The sequence below is a fragment of the Chanos chanos genome, chromosome 8, assembly GCF_902362185.1.
Source record: "Chanos chanos chromosome 8, fChaCha1.1, whole genome shotgun sequence".
Taxonomy (NCBI): Eukaryota; Metazoa; Chordata; class Actinopteri; order Gonorynchiformes; family Chanidae; genus Chanos; species Chanos chanos.
The window spans coordinates 52639-68878 of record NC_044502.1 but is presented as its reverse complement, the minus strand read 5'-3'; positions in this window follow the sequence as shown (position 1 = coordinate 68878).

Here is a 16240-nt window from a genome sequence, read left to right as displayed (position 1 = left end):
AAAAAGAAACTAAGAGCACAGTCTGTTTGCCAGAGTTTTACACATCAGAGGTTTATGAGAACTGTGAAAAGATTTCCCCCATAACACTGACTGTGGAAACCTATGTTTTATTATGTGGTATATAAAAGTTTATTTTTATGAAAGCGCATGCATGAATGTAAAATAAATAATGCTTAATTGTTGTTTTTTTTTCTTTGCAGGGTGAAACCTTAAATGAGGGCCAATGGGTAACGATTCAGTTGCATAGTCGCAAACCTAAAACTATCCCATGTGTTCCACCATTACCCTGTTCACACTACCAACAGGTTCTCTCCACTCAGTGCTGCACCCACTGAGAAACCTTTTGAAAGAGCTTCGGTAATTGGTGATTCTATGTCAAGAAATCTGAAGATAGTAATGTCAAAAACCTCAGTCCAATGGCTGCTGGGTGCCAGTGTGACTGACATTAAAGAATGTTATAAAGTGCTGGATAACAGTTTCCAAGATCGTTATTCATGTTGGCACAATGTCTGGTTAAACCAAAGATGTCCAGAAATTATTTTGTGGAGGAGCGTAAATTGGCAAAAAAGACGTGACCCAGTATCTGTGTGGTTCCAGGGGCTGATCTGAAAGCCAGCATCAGGGACTCAAACTTCACAAGGGCAGATCCAGGTGCCTGGACAGGGAGTTAAGCTGCATACTCTGACAGGTATGGTCTAATTTTACTGATGTTGTTAGGACCAGCTGGTCCTCTGCAATCATTCCTACATTTTTAAGCCTAACCCTAACCCTTGTGAGGATGAGCTGTGCTGAACAGAGATACTATGATGAATCAAAATTTTGGCTGGGATGACCATGAGTTCTGTTTTTGACAGGTTGAGTTGGAGATAGTGATCCTTCATCCAGGCTGTAACGCTGGTGAGGCATGTTGAGATGTTTGCTGAGACTGACCTGGGGGGGGGGGGGGGTGCTAGTACAGGGCAGTGGTAGGAGAGGCCCTGCTGTTAGAAGACCAATCAGATGGTGAACAGTGAAAAAGGAGAAGTCACAGCACCAATCCTTGAGGCAAGTGTGCTTTGGAGTGCTTTGCAAATCACAGGAGTACCATCTCCGAGATGCCAAGGTCGGAGAGAGGTCAGAGAGAAGTCCAAAATGAGGACTGAAGACTAGGAGGCTGCCTTTGCCACATGCAGGTTATCCACAAACGTGAGCAGGGCGGTCACTGTGGAACGACTGCTCTTGAAGCTGAACTCCATGGGATCTAGCAGATTATTCTGTATCAGAGAATGGTTAATCTGGTTAAAGACAGCACATTCAGGAGTGTTTGACAGAAACAGGAGGAGAGAGACTGGTCTGTAATTCTTTACATGTTAATTGTTGAGTCGGGTTCTTAAGTATTGGAGTAACCTGACCCTGCTTAAAACTGGTGGGGAGCGTTCCTGAGGGTAGGAGTGAGTGCAGGGAGAAGTGTGGGAGAGACGACTTGCAGAAGATGAGAATGTATAGGGTGTTAGGGGCAGGTGTTAGGTCTGTCCATGAGAGTTTGGAGACAGCTGTGTCAGTGAGAGGGGTGAGAGGGAGAGATTGTGGGGGTGACTGGGAGTGTCTGTGTGTGGTGAGGAGAATCTCTTTAAAGAAGGCAGCAAAGTCGTCGGCGATGAGGGAGGTAGGTGGTGGTGCTACAGGAGAGTGGTCTTTGCATGTGTTTGTAGTGCTGGTCATCTTGTTCTGATATCGTGTTGTTCTGACAGCTGCAATATTAGTAGAAAAAGAGGAAAAAAGAGACTGATCCTCATTTAGATCAGCAGGGTCTCTGGATTTACTCATCTCGGTTGCCTGATCTTGGTCCATTGGCCGTGGAGAACATGAAAAAAGCAGGGTTTTGAGGGCTCTGTGGGTCCATTGGCCGTGGAGAACATGAGAAAAGCAGGGTTTTGAGGGCTCTGTGGGTCCATTGGCCGTGGAGAACATGAGAAAAGCAGGGTTTTGAGGGCTCTGTGGGTCCATTGGCCGTGGAGAACATGAGAAAAGCAGGGTTTTGAGGGCTCTGTGGGTCCATTGGCCGTGGAGAACATGAGAAAAGCAGGGTTTTGAGGGCTCTGTGGGTCCATTGGCCGTGGAGAACATGGGAAAAGCAGGGTTTTGAGGGCTCTGTGGGTACATTGGCCGTGGAGAACATGGGAAAAGTAGGGTTTTGAGGGCTCTGTGGGTCCATTGGCCATGGAGAACATGGGAAAAGCAGGGTTTTGAGGGCTCTGTGGGTCCATTGGCCGTGGAGAACATGGGAAAAGCAGGGTTTTGAGGGCTCTGTGGGTCCATTGGCCGTGGAGAACATGAGAAAAGCAGGGTTTTGAGGGCTCTGTGGGTCCATTGGCCATGGAGAACATGAGAAAAGCAGGGTTTTGACGGCTCTGTGGGTGCTGGTGTGCAGGCGAGTGGACAGAGGTAGTCCAGGCATGAGATGAGGGTGGAGCAGAGTGTATCCATGGTGGTGTCCACACTGAGTGAGGAAAACTGATCAGGAGGAGATAAGGAGGAGAGAAATACGGAGGAAAAGTGAGTTAGGGTTAGGGTTAGGGTTAGGGAGTGGAGGTTGTTTCAAAAAGACATGAGGGAGACTGAGGGAAAGCTTCTGTGTCTGTTTCCTCTACCCATTGTTTGATTTTTCTTTATATTGTCCCTATTGTCAGCATATAGTACTGCCAATATTCACTGTATGTCAACTTTTGAGGATTTAAAAATGCTCGTCGAAAACCAATAAACAGAGTGTATGTGTGTATATGTGTGTGTGTGTGTTTGTGTGTGTGTGTGTGTTTGTGAGTGAGTGGTGAGTGATTGTGCGCGTGATTGTGTGTGTGTGTGTGTGTGTGTGTGTACGCGTGCGCGTGTGTGTGTGACTGCAGCTTTCCTGACTGCAATATTACCCAGCAGGCTCTTGAGCAATGTTTGCTATGTGTGGCGTCTGGAGCTCCCCGTGAACTTGGATCGTCGACCCATCATGGCCCCTTTGGCAGACCCAGCATCCAAACCAAACGGCACTAATGTCATGATGAAAAAACATGATGAAAACACACATGCATTAAGATACAAAGTGAATTTTGGTGAATGTTATTTGAGATTCTACTTTGAGGTGTGATTTTTAGTGTCACGTAGACATACAGAAAAAAGTTATATAAACAGCAAACAGCTTTCAGACCCAGGATAGCTTGATGTTCTTTGAACTGTTAGGCCAGATAGACTGTGATATCACAAACACTAAATCATTTAAGTTAGTTAGCTCTCTCTCTCCCTCTCTCTCCCTCTCCCTCTCCCTCTCCCTCTCTCTCTCTCTCTCTCTCTCTCTCTCTCTCTCTCTCTCTCTCTCTCTCCCTCTCTCCCTCTCTCTCTCCCTCTCCCTCTCCCTCTCTCCCTCTCCCTCTCTCTCTCTCTCTCTGTCTCTGTCTCTCCCGGCATGGCTGCTAAAGGGGCATGAGCTTCCATTTATAGCTGTGGCATCTCGATACAGGGCACAGGAGATGGATGTCCCACACAGGCAAATATGGCTCTGACATTTTTGACTAGGCCAGCAGCCAGCACAGGGCTGTAGCAGGAAACACCAGTCAGTGAACTCATCTGATCTGTCACTTCCCCCACTCTCTCTCTCTCTCTCTCTCCCTCTCTGTATGTCTGTCTGTATGCCTGTGTGTGTGTCTCTCTCTCTCTCTGTATGTCTGTCTGTATGCCTGTATGTCTCTCTCTCTCTCTATCTGTATGTCTGTCTGTATGCCTGTCTCTCTCTCTCTCCCTCTCTGTATGTCTGTATGCCTGTGTCTCTCTCTCCCTCTCTGTATGTCTGTATGCCTGTGTCTCTCTCTCCCTCTCTGTATGTCTGTATGCCTGTGTCTCTCTCTCCCTCTCTGTATGTCTGTATGCCTGTGTGTGTCTCTCTCTCACTCTCTGTATGTCTGTATGCCTGTGTGTGTGTGTCTCTCTCTCTCTGTATGTCTGTCTGTATGCCTGTCTCTCTCTCGCTCTCTCTGTCTCTCTCTCGCTCTCTGTCTCTCTCTCTCTCTCTCTCTCTCTCTCTCTCTCTCGCTCTGTCTGTCTGTCTGTCTCTCTTTTACCCACCTTACCACACACGCACACACACGCGCTCCCGCACATACACACATACACGCGCGCGTGTGCACACACACATTTTTAAATTAAGGCAATTCTCATGAAAAATTACAACATTACACAACAGGGGGAAAAACTCCCTGGAAATGTTTCTCGTACCATCTGTGTGTTGGCAGAGGCAGAGAGTTTGTGACATGTGATACACCAGTGAAAGGCACATAAGAGGGACAAACTGCCCCCTGACCCCTGACCCTTGGCAAAGAGAACAATATTGGAACAAAAGAAGAATTCTTAAAAAGTGGCCAACTGAGTCCTGTGACTCATTTTGTCCTCTTCCTAATTGTACTGAAGGATTCCTCCACTGTCTTGATGAGGATCATTAATTATGATTCTAACCAAAGGGCACATCAGAAAAGCTCTACAGACTGAAGGAACTAACTTTCTAACTCCAGTCTCTGTATGCCAGGAAGTTTAATACCTAATTTTGCATCTATCTTTTTTACTCAGTTATACTTATGTTTATTGATTAATTTGTTCAATTTGTTAATTTGTTCAATCTGCCTTATCATACGTTTGTGGTCGTTTCGGACACAGGGAGCATTTTGTATGAATCTTTCTGCTTGTCTCCCATTCCTCCCCTCTTCACTTCAAACAAACAAACAAACAAACAAACAATAGTTCTCCTCAATCAAAAGTGCACTATACACAAATGTAATTAATATGATAAATGTTGGGTCTTTTACAGTCACAGTTTTAACATGATATCTGCACTGACTGCAAGATGTTGTGCAAGTCGGTCAAAGCATTCCTGCAGAAAAAGCTGTAAATCAGAGAGAGGAGAAAAATGGATTCGTGGGGCCAACTAGGCCATTTGGCTGACACAACAGCATGTTTCAAAAAGGATCAAGAGGCTTTTAAACATTTTAAATGTGCCTGGAATGTGTCTATGGGCAGTGAAACATTTTAAATCTGTAGCATGCATAGCCAGAGCTCTATGTTATACAGCCAACTGAAAGAGCTTGCAGTGTTAAAAGCTTGTGTGGTTTCGGGTCTAACCATTACAGCTATACAACTTGATATTCAGTTTGTCCTCTTTAGAAGTCATAAAGAAGGCCGGTTTTCAGTTTGAGGAAACAGCAACAGCTAATTTGGGGCAAGTTTTTTCCTCATGTCAGTCACAGTAATTCTCTCACTGTCTCTGTGGGATTTCCTGTAAGAAGAGCAAACATACAGTAAATGACAACAAAACAGGTTAGTAGTTTCAATTCATTTTATCCAGTTTCCATGCAGGCGTCTCCTGTGACCAGGCTTGTGTGAACTTGTGCATATTTAAACATGACTGATCAGTGTGCATTGCCAGCTGGATTTCATTCAAAGGCATGTCTTTTGCTTTCTTACAATAGTCACTAGTCTCAGTTTTGCCAGTCCAGTTACATAAGTGGCTTCCTCAGATACCACAGCCAATGCCTTTCTCCCATCAAGTAACATTATTACATGAAGTCATAAACAAATCAAGCAATATTATTAAATGAGGTTGTAAACAAGTATTGCTTCTTTTTTTTGGTTGTTTGTTCCAAAGCTCTCCTGATTTGGGCTAGGTTTCTGCAGTCCATGTTTTTGATGGAATATCAGGAGGGTCATTTTAATACTGGTCATATTATGATGTTTGAGAAGTCCATCTTACTGTATCATAGAATAAACCATATGAAATATGTGTTACTCCACCAGTTTTCAGGCTATAACCCATATGAAACATAATGTTGGTGGACATAGTCAGCTTATGTCTGTAACACAGTTGGAGACCTATGGCTCATTTCAACTTGTCCAAGTGTGTGTGGTAGGTTGAATTAATTGCCATGCTTAATAAAGATTCTCTTTATAAATACTACATAAGTTCAAATGGCCGAAGGGTAAATTGCAACCACAAATACTTGTCCTTGTATAGAGGTATGAAAGTCAAATGACTTTTATAGAACTTCTGCCAGGTATTTCACAGCTCTGACACCTCCATCAACACAGAGGTCACACTCCTCTGTCTTCTGTGTGAAGATAATCAGACAGACAGACAGGACCAAAGACCACCTTACCTTGTTGTTCCAGATGTTGAACATCTGAAAGATTTTTAATATAAGAAAACTTTGGTCCAGACCAGAATAAAGCCCTTATACATGCTCATCCAGTCAGCGAAATGTCCTTTACTTTGGTTATCATTTAATCACACACATCACACACATTTTCATTTCTTGAGAGAGTAACTCATGGTTGTTGTTTTTTGTTTCTTTGGTAATTTTGTTGAAACCGTTGGCTTCAAATTACAGTAAAATGGTCAGCTTTGTATCGGTTGTGCACACATTGTGTCTTAATTTTGAGTAATATTAAAACATGCTTTAATTTCATTCAGTTGTGAATCCTGCTGTATTACTTAATATCCCATATAGATCTTGTGTATCTATATTGCAACCAATATCACAAGTTCTCTGAGCATGAAGTCCACTTGCTCATGCCCTATTACTGAAAACAAAAATGTCCTTTCATGTTGTGGCCCTATCAAGTAGGCCACTGAGGAAAACACTATTCACAAAACACTAAGAACATGAAAAGAGACAGCCATGTGAGAGGACATACTGATCCTCTCAAACTTTTGCTTTTGCAGCCATTAAATGTTTACTGATTGAACAAACCCTTACACACTGAATCTACATTCAGTCACTAGTTCAGACCATAAGAGAATCCACATTCAGCTTAAATCACCACCAGTGGCAGGACATCATGATAGCATGACACTGTTTTCTTAGTTCCTGACTGAAAAAGATATTATACTATAGTGTGCAATACAACACAATACAATGTACTGTACAACCAAGGATAAACAGGTGTGTACCTACAAAGCACAAGTTTATGACAACAGAAAAACATTGAATGAAATGATAACAGGCTGACATGGTGGACGTTAAGGACTTTGAGTGGAAGAGCTGATATCACATTGTTTATTAAGACCAATAAATAATAAAAAGCATTGAATAGCTCCAGAGAGAAACTGAGGGAATGTCACTTGTTGACAGCCATAAGAGATGGTCTGTGATAAGATCATATCGCCCTCCAGTGGGTAGTGGTCACACCCTGACCAGAGGTTCGTAGGATTTTATAATGATGTTTTCTCTTCAGATCCTGCATAACTGTCTTCTCTCTGAAGAATATCCCCTTTTTGGATTTTCAGAAGGGAAGACTGTTTTCTCCCAATTTGGAATCGACACTTCCCTGTACTGTCATAGGTACAGAACCATAACCAGTCTGGTAGGATGAGGACCAGTATACATGTCTTCCAATACTTGCAAAGTCAATCACTGCTTATTTTCAGCCTCCATTTGACAAACATAGGAACATAGCATATATATAACATAGCCTGTGTTATCTCCCCAGACTGCAGCAGTGCACACACCCCACTGACAGTGGGACTCGCTGAGGTGCAATGACAGCAAAAGGACCCTGTCTGACTGACCCTACCAGAATATGGTCAATTGTATTCACTGCAATGCCCAAACCAACCGTTGGTAACTACATCAAGTAGCAAACTTGCAACCTTAGCAACAGGGTGTTTACCATTTGTAATTTAGAGGTGTCTGAACACGTAGCTCTTAGCTTGAATCGGATGGAAAATCCTTCTACGAGTGGGACTCTTACCAGCATGATTAGAAAATCTGTCATGGCAACAGGCAAAAAAGTCCAGGATAATTCCTTTGGTGCACAAATGAAGTCCAGGACATTTACAGTGATGAAGAGAAAATCTGATATCAGTCTTGAGGTAAATGTATCTGCTTACACTGTAGCACTGCCTCATAATCCACTGCCTCATAATCCACTGCCTCATAATCCACTGCCTCATAATCCACGGCTCATGATCCACACCTCCAATTACATCCAGAACTATGCCCTGTGATTGAAGAGTTCAAACCTGTAGTTCTCAAATCTGTACTCCAGTTTATTGCAAACTTGTTGGAAGTGTGTGTGTGTTGTCTTGGTGTGGAGATGCTGTTTGACACTGATTAAAGTTTTTTCTTTCTTAATTACTGTCCTTTATTTTCTTTTCAGTTTTTACCTGCTCTTGGGGCAATTTTTGGTCAAATTACCTGTGATTTTATGGGTATCTATCTTAGTATTGGTCACTGAATAGTTATTGGTATGGCCTAGGTGAAAAGCCATGTCTTTACAGAAACTGGTAAAGTTTAGTGTCCTTCCAGGTAAATAATGTCTAACTGCAGAGAAGAGCAATGCATTTCAGATTCTAAATGTGTAAGTGCGGTGCATGCATACCTATGTTTTATTTGAGAAACTGAGCAACAAAACAATTGGTCAAACGGCAGAAAAAACTGGGGCTCCTCCCTCTTTTTGTCCTTCTTTTCTTTTTTTCCTTTCTTCTCTCTGAGGTGTAAGTAAGGTAGAGAGAGAGGGCGGTGGATGAGTGGAAGAGGGTGTCATTCCTACATTACTGGGGAAACACTTTCCATTCAGTTCCATCCGTGCTTTCTGCTGAAGATGAGATACACATTTGTATAAGCAATTAATTTCTCTCAACTCTCAGACTAACTTATTCACAAGGATTGGCTTGAACAGGGCACTTTCAGAGGGTTAATGTTTACACGCATTATGCTAGCAGTGATAACCCTCTGTGAGAGAGTGAAGGTCAAGGCAGAAAGACTTTGATCTTTCCTCCAAACCGAGACACCAAGGGGGGCAGGCAGCAGACTCGATTCCAAACAACTGCCCCGTGGGCTGACCTTAGGCAAGGTCAACGAGCTCGCTTACACAAGGGGGAACAATCACCTTGTCTTTGTCTTAAGTAAGTCATGCAGTATTGGGGACCCACATGGAGGCATGTACTCCACAAGCAATAAAGTGCTTTTCAAAGGTCAGAGTAGAACAAAGCTTCATCTGTGGGCTCTTTACCAAACTCACCAAAATATTGCCTCAGTCCAACACTGTAAAAATAAATCCTAACCTTTTGAACAAGGACGGTTTGCAGGAACTTGTTACTGTTTAATGTACAACGATTATTTCTGTTGGCTGGATCACAGGATGATTTTCTTTACAGCACATGGAAACTTTCTTGTAATGCGGTATTGCTAGTGCTGTTGGTTTACTTTGACTGTTTAAAGCTCCAGATGAGCCTTTGCACATTTTCTTTTTACTAAGGTCTGGCAATATGTGCACACAGTCAGTAACTGTTTCACTCACTACTGCGTGAAAGATCCCGTGGTTATGATTGACAGATCTTTCATTCAGGTCAACAGAACATCTGGAACTTTCTCTGTCCAGTTTTTTTGGAACTAGTTTAGCTGAAATAATTGTTGTCATAAATGAAGGTTGCACAGATGTAATAAAATAGGCACAATTAGTGGGCAACAGACGAGTATGTAAGGGGACTGTTTTTACAAATTATGAACTTTTATGTCTGCTCTCAATGGATGTATGCCCCTTACTGTCCACTTCACATTTAGACATCCAGACACCCCAGGTCTGAGCATTAAGATAAAGATTTTGGGTCTGAGTATTAAGATAAAGGCTCTGCTCCTTTGGGGGGTGGGAGGGAGTGATGATCTGATGATGTCTGTATTCAGAATGCTGGCTCCAAACACCAGCATCTTGTGAGTGACAGTTTACAATGAACTGTCATAGCCCAGCATTTCACCCGCTATAAGTGTTACCAGAGGAAATCTGATAAACAGTGAAATGAAGTGATTTCTGAAAAAGATATGTTATCATATGTGTTTTCATTTAAAGTTCAAGTTCAAGTTCAAGTTCAAGTTTATTTAGAGCCCAATAGTCTCAAAGGGCTTTACAGGCCACAACAGTCAAATCAAAATATGACACAGGGTGTTGTTTCTTTTTAACTGAAATATGATTTCATCTTTTCTGACCAGGAATAGACTATACATTCTGCTGTGATTCATTTCTCCATATATATGACCAGATATGAATAAGCATCATGCAAGTCAATTCAATTCAATTAAATCCAGTTCAATTTTATTTTTCTGGCGTTTTTCATGACAGACATTATGACAAAACTGCCAAACCTGATATCACGGTGAATAAACCCAAGCTAACACTGACAAGGAAAACTCTCTTAGAATGAAACAGAACGAAACCTTGGGAGGAATCCAGACTCAACAGGGGGAGCACATCTTCCTCTTACTGGCTCACAATGGTTAGATTAATTGATGGTTGACAGAAAACAACAGAAAAATAAAAAGATCTATGAAAGCTTGTGTCTTTACTAAAAATATTTGGAAAGATCTATAAAAATGATCCTAAAAATATATATAAAAATGATCTAAGCAGAATAGTTAAATTACTTGATACCCTGATTATGTGAAAAGTAACAGAAAAGAAAAAAGATCTGGGAGGTCAGTCCAGGATTGTGGTCTCTCAGCACTGGAGTGCTCACTGCATCAACAGGTGGCAGCTCTTACACAGTCAAAACGTGCATGTAGACTTGATACAGTCAAAACGTGCATGTAGACTTGATACAGTCAAAACGTGCATGTAGACTTGATACAATCAAAACGTGCATGCAGACTTAACACAGTCAAAACGTGCATGCAGACTTGACACAGTCAAAACGTGCATGTAGACTTGACACAGTCAAAACGTGCATGTAGACTTGACACAGTCAAAACGTGCATGCAGACTTGAAGAGCGGCATATAAGGAACAGGTGTCATGGCTGTCACAAATCACAGGTGTCCTTAGCTGGGCATCCAGAGACAGACGAACTGATAAGGTATGGTTAGTTCTTAGGGAAGTGGAATGAGGGAGAGAATTAACGACTGTTTGAGAAAAGGGGTGCATGACTTACATCCTTAACTTACTGCAACAGCAGCAAGACACACACCCACACAACGAAACAACAGAAACACACACAAGAACAAGAACTAATGACCGAGGGTCGTAACAGGCCTGACTAGGGCAGCTTAACTAGACACACACCCACACAACGAAACAACACAAACACACACAAGAACAAGAACTAATGACCGAGGGTCGTAACAGGCCTGACTAGGGCAGCATAACTAGACACACACCAACACAACGAAACAACAGAAATGCACACAAGAACAAGAACTATCAACTGAGGGTCGTAACGGGCCTGACTAGGGCAGCGTAACTAGACACACACCAACACAACGAAACAACAGAAATGCACACAAGAACAAGAACTATCAACCGAGGGTCGTAACGGGCCTGACTAGAGCAGCATAACTAGACATACACCCACACAACGAAACAACAGAAACGCACACAAGAACAAGAACTAATGACCGAGGGTCATAACAGGCCTGACTAAGGCAGCATAACTAGACATACACCCACACAACGAAACAACAGAAACGCACACAAGAACAAGAACTAATGACCGAGGGTCGTAACAGGCCTGACTAGGGCAGCTTAACTAGACACACACCAACACAACGAAACAACAGAAACACACGCAAGAACAAGAACTATCAACCGAGGGTCGTAACGGGCCTGACTAGGGCAGCTTAACTAGACACACACCAACACAACGAAACAACAGAAATGCACACAAGAACAAGAACTATCAACTGAGGGTCGTACCGGGCCTGACTAGAGCAGCATAACTAGACATACACCCACACAACGAAACAACAGAAACACACGCAAGAACAAGAACTATCAACCGAGGGTCGTAACGGGCCTGACTAGGGCAGCTTAACTAGACACACACCAACACAACGAAACAACAGAAACACACGCAAGAACAAGAACTAATGACCGAGGGTCATAACAGGCCTGACTAAGGCAGCATAACTAGACATACACCCACACAACGAAACAACAGAAACGCACACAAGAACAAGAACTAATGACCGAGGGTCGTAACAGGCCTGACTAGGGCAGCTTAACTAGACACACACCAACACAACGAAACAACAGAAACGCACACAAGAACAAGAACTATCAACCGAGGGTCGTAACGGGCCTGACTAGGGCAGCGTAACTAGACACACACCAACACAACGAAACAACAGAAACGCACACAAGAACAAGAACTATCAACCGAGGGTCGTAACGGGCCTGACTAGAGCAGCATAACTAGACATACACCCACACAACGAAACAACAGAAACGCACACAAGAACAAGAACTAATGACCGAGGGTCATAACAGGCCTGACTAGGGCAGCATAACTAGACACACACCAACACAACGAAACAACAGAAACACACACAAGAACAAGAACTAATGACCGAGGGTCATAACAGGCCTGACTAGGGCAGCTTAACTAGACATACACCCACACAACGAAACAACAGAAACACACACAAGAACAAGAACTAATGACCGAGGGTCATAACAGGCCTGACTAGGGTTATGGTTAGGGTTAGGGTTAGGGTTATAACTATGCAATGGAAGTCTGAAGACTTGTCATTGGCCCTGCTCCTGCTCCATCCCTTGGCTATATGGTTAACTGACTTATGCGTATGTAACTGTAGACTTGTTTACACAAGTCTGTATTAAAGATTGAGAGTGTGTCCAAATCCTGAACTTCTGTTGAAAGGCTGTTACAAAGCTAAGGGGCTCTATGGAGAATACAGTAAATAATAATAATAAATCATTTGTCTAGCAGCCTTAGGACTGAGAAACAGTGTTTTAGTATTTACAGAATGTATTATTTATTAAGTGTAAAATGCTTAATGAACATCAGAAATTAGATGTTTTCTATCCTGGAGAACTTTGAGACCTCAAAACTCACCGTTTATTTCTACAAACCAATAACATTCAGTTAGAAAGGATCTCACACAGGACAGTCCCTTTCCACTTTTTCCAATGAGGCTTACCAGCCTGTTAAGCAGGACATCGTGATCTAAACTATTAAAAATGTAACAACGCAACCAAAGACAACCATGTTCTGAACGGAGGAGTAAGTCATTCAGGACCTTAAACTAAAGCAGTTTCTGTGCTATGGTGTGGTCTAAAGCCTGGCTGAAAAATGTTATGTTATCTTTATTTGATAAAACTCTATTTGATAAAACTCATAGTCATTACTGCCAAAACCCAAAAGGGCAAGAGGCTCTGATTCCCAGTTTGTTTTGAAACCAGTTAATTTTTATTATTGGCTTCAGAAACAACCAATGCTTATTTTCCTTTGTAAATCAATTAAATTAATGATCAAATGTTTGTACTTTGTGTTGGAGGTTGTCCATTCTAACTCACTTAATCAAACAAGTATATCTGTGCTGATTAAAAATTCACAGAAATGATGTAGTTCATAAGAAAAAATCATAATTCCAGTAAAGTTAAACTCACAATTGTGACACCAGAGAAATGTTCCCATGTTCATGCTGAAATGAAGCACAGCACACAGTGAATCGTTTTTTTCCTGGTTTGTTGGGTCAAAGAAGAAATATTTTACCTGCAAGAATATTGTCATGTGACACCTGCATTTGCATGAAGGAACATAGTGAAAGACTCACTGTAGTTGCTTTAACACTGCTATTTTTTCTGTCTTTTTTTGGTAAAAAGACAGCATTTTTTTTCTTCTTTTTTTCCTATTCTTTATGATCCATTTTCATTCTGAAATATTTGACTTGAATTTAATATTTGTTACGACTCGGCTGGTTTGTGTATTTATTTCATTTTTCATTATTTATCATTAATTATCATTGTTTATCATTAATTATTCATGATTAATCATTAATTATCACTATTTATCATTACTTTTCATCACTCTATTGCTTTTGGTGTGTTCAGTTTGTTTGGGCTTTGTGTAAAGTTTACTTTAAAATGACACTTATCTGGCTTGATTTAAAGGTGTACAAACACAGTGCTATCCCCAGATTAAACATTAGGAGTTATCTCTGAAATACTCTCACTCACAGTAGTTCTATATCTATGTATTTTTGGCTAAGGATGCTGCATATGCTGAAAAATTACCTTCACTTTGGTTCAGAGGAAAAAAATGATTATGCGTCTTGCCACTTTAGGTTTGTTTTGAATTATTTTTTCCTACCTGACCTACCTATCTTCATGACTGAAAGCCCTTTACTGCATGTGGCCTATAAACAATGCTGACAAATGAAACATCTCGGGTCCATTGCAACAGCGCACTATTAGACATGATAGTCGTGGATTCATATTCTCTATCTTAACCAACTCAAAACATACAATCATATCTCCGTGATTACACACACACACACACACACACTCTGTGAATTTGTCCTCTGCATTTAACCCATCCAACACACCAGTAGTGATCACACACCAGACGCAGGAGTAGCGGGCAGCATTCCTCTGTGCCCGGGGTCATTAGTGTTATGTGTCTTGCTCAAGGGCGCACAGCCGTGGATGTTGGGCGTGGGAATCAAACCAGCAACCCTCCAGTCACAAGCCCGGTTCTCTAACCTTTAGACCACGGCTTCCCAGTGGGCAGTGGGGAGCACTACCCAGGGGGCAGTTGGGGGTTAATTGCCTTGCCCAAGGGCACTTTAGCCATGGATATTTTTCCAGCCGGCCCGGGGAATCAAACCAGAGACCTTTCGGTCAGGAGCCCACTCCTCTAACCCTTAGGGTACCACCTGTCATCAAGGATTATGTCAACGAAAGAAAGAATGAAGGAAAGAAAGACCTCGAAATTTCATGCTATCATTTTAACCATTTAATGGAGGCAAGCATTCTTTGAGTTTTTTGTACTACTTGTCAGACACCAGAATATCTCAAACTGCTTCTCTCTTATAGCATGGAAAACAGTGTCAGCAGTTTGGACACATTTTTGGAAGTCGTTCTATACCACTGGGAAGGAGAGTTAGTCATTCTGTACCACTGGGAAGGAGAGTCAGTCATTCTGTACCACTGGGAAGGAGAGTTAGTCATTCTATACCACTGGGAAGGAGAGAGAGTCATTCTGTACCACTGGGAAGGAGAGAGAGTCATTCTATACCACTGGGAAGGAGAGAGAGTCATTCTGTACCACTGGGAAGGAGAGAGAGTCATTCTGTACCACTGGGAAGGAGAGTCAGTCATTCTGTACCACTGGGAAGGAGAGAGAGTCATTCTGTACCACTGGGAAGGAGAGTCAGTCATTCTGTACCACTGGGAAGGAGAGTTAGTCATTCTATACCACTGGGAAGGAGAGAGAGTCATTCTATACCACTGGGAAGGAGAGTTAGTCATTCTGTACCACTGGGAAGGAGAGTCAGTCATTCTGTACCACTGGGAAGGAGAGTTAGTCATTCTATACCACTGGGAAGGAGAGTTAGTCATTCTGTACCACTGGGAAGGAGAGAGAGTCATTCTGTACCACTGGGAAGGAGAGTCAGTCATTCTGTACCACTGGGAAGGAGAGTTAGTCATTCTATACCACTGGGAAGGAGAGAGAGTCATTCTATACCACTGGGAAGGAGAGAGAGTCATTCTGTACCACTGGGAAGGAGAGTCAGTCATTCTGTACCACTGGGAAGGAGAGTTAGTCATTCTGTACCACTGGGAAGGAGAGAGAGTCATTCTGTACCACTGGGAAGGAGAGTTAGTCATTCTGTACCACTGGGAAGGAGAGTTAGTCATTCTGTACCACTGGGAAGGAGAGTTAGTCATTCTATAACATCAAGACAAGGAGAGACATTCTGTACCACCAGGAGAGAGAGAGAGAGAGAGAGAGAGAGAGAGAGTCATTCTGTACCAGAGGGAGAGAGAGAGAGAGAGAGAGGAAGTCATTTCACTTGCTTGAAGTTTAATCATTGGGGAATAAAGTATTTAATATATCAGTGTTTCAAGTGTATTATTCTCAGTCTCCAAATAATCATTGAGATTATGCTGTAACACATAGAAGCTGTATGCAGGGAACTGGTGATTCCATTTTGGATATAAAATTTTGATTTAGTTTCTACAAGTAACATCTAAGCAAGTTTGTTTTGTTGTTTCCTCTAGGAGTTTTGTTATTGAAACTTTGCTGTGAAAAATTAGTATTCAAAGCAAAAAAAAAGTTTAAAAAAATTCCTTGGTATTCCCACTGGTCTCTTGCTCACAGACATGACTTGGTCCAGGTAGTGAAACAGGATGCTATGTTTCCTTTGGCACTGAGCATTATCAGGACCAGAAATAGTGTGAAACTGTTTCCATCTCTCATTCCAAAGAGATTCTAGAATGTC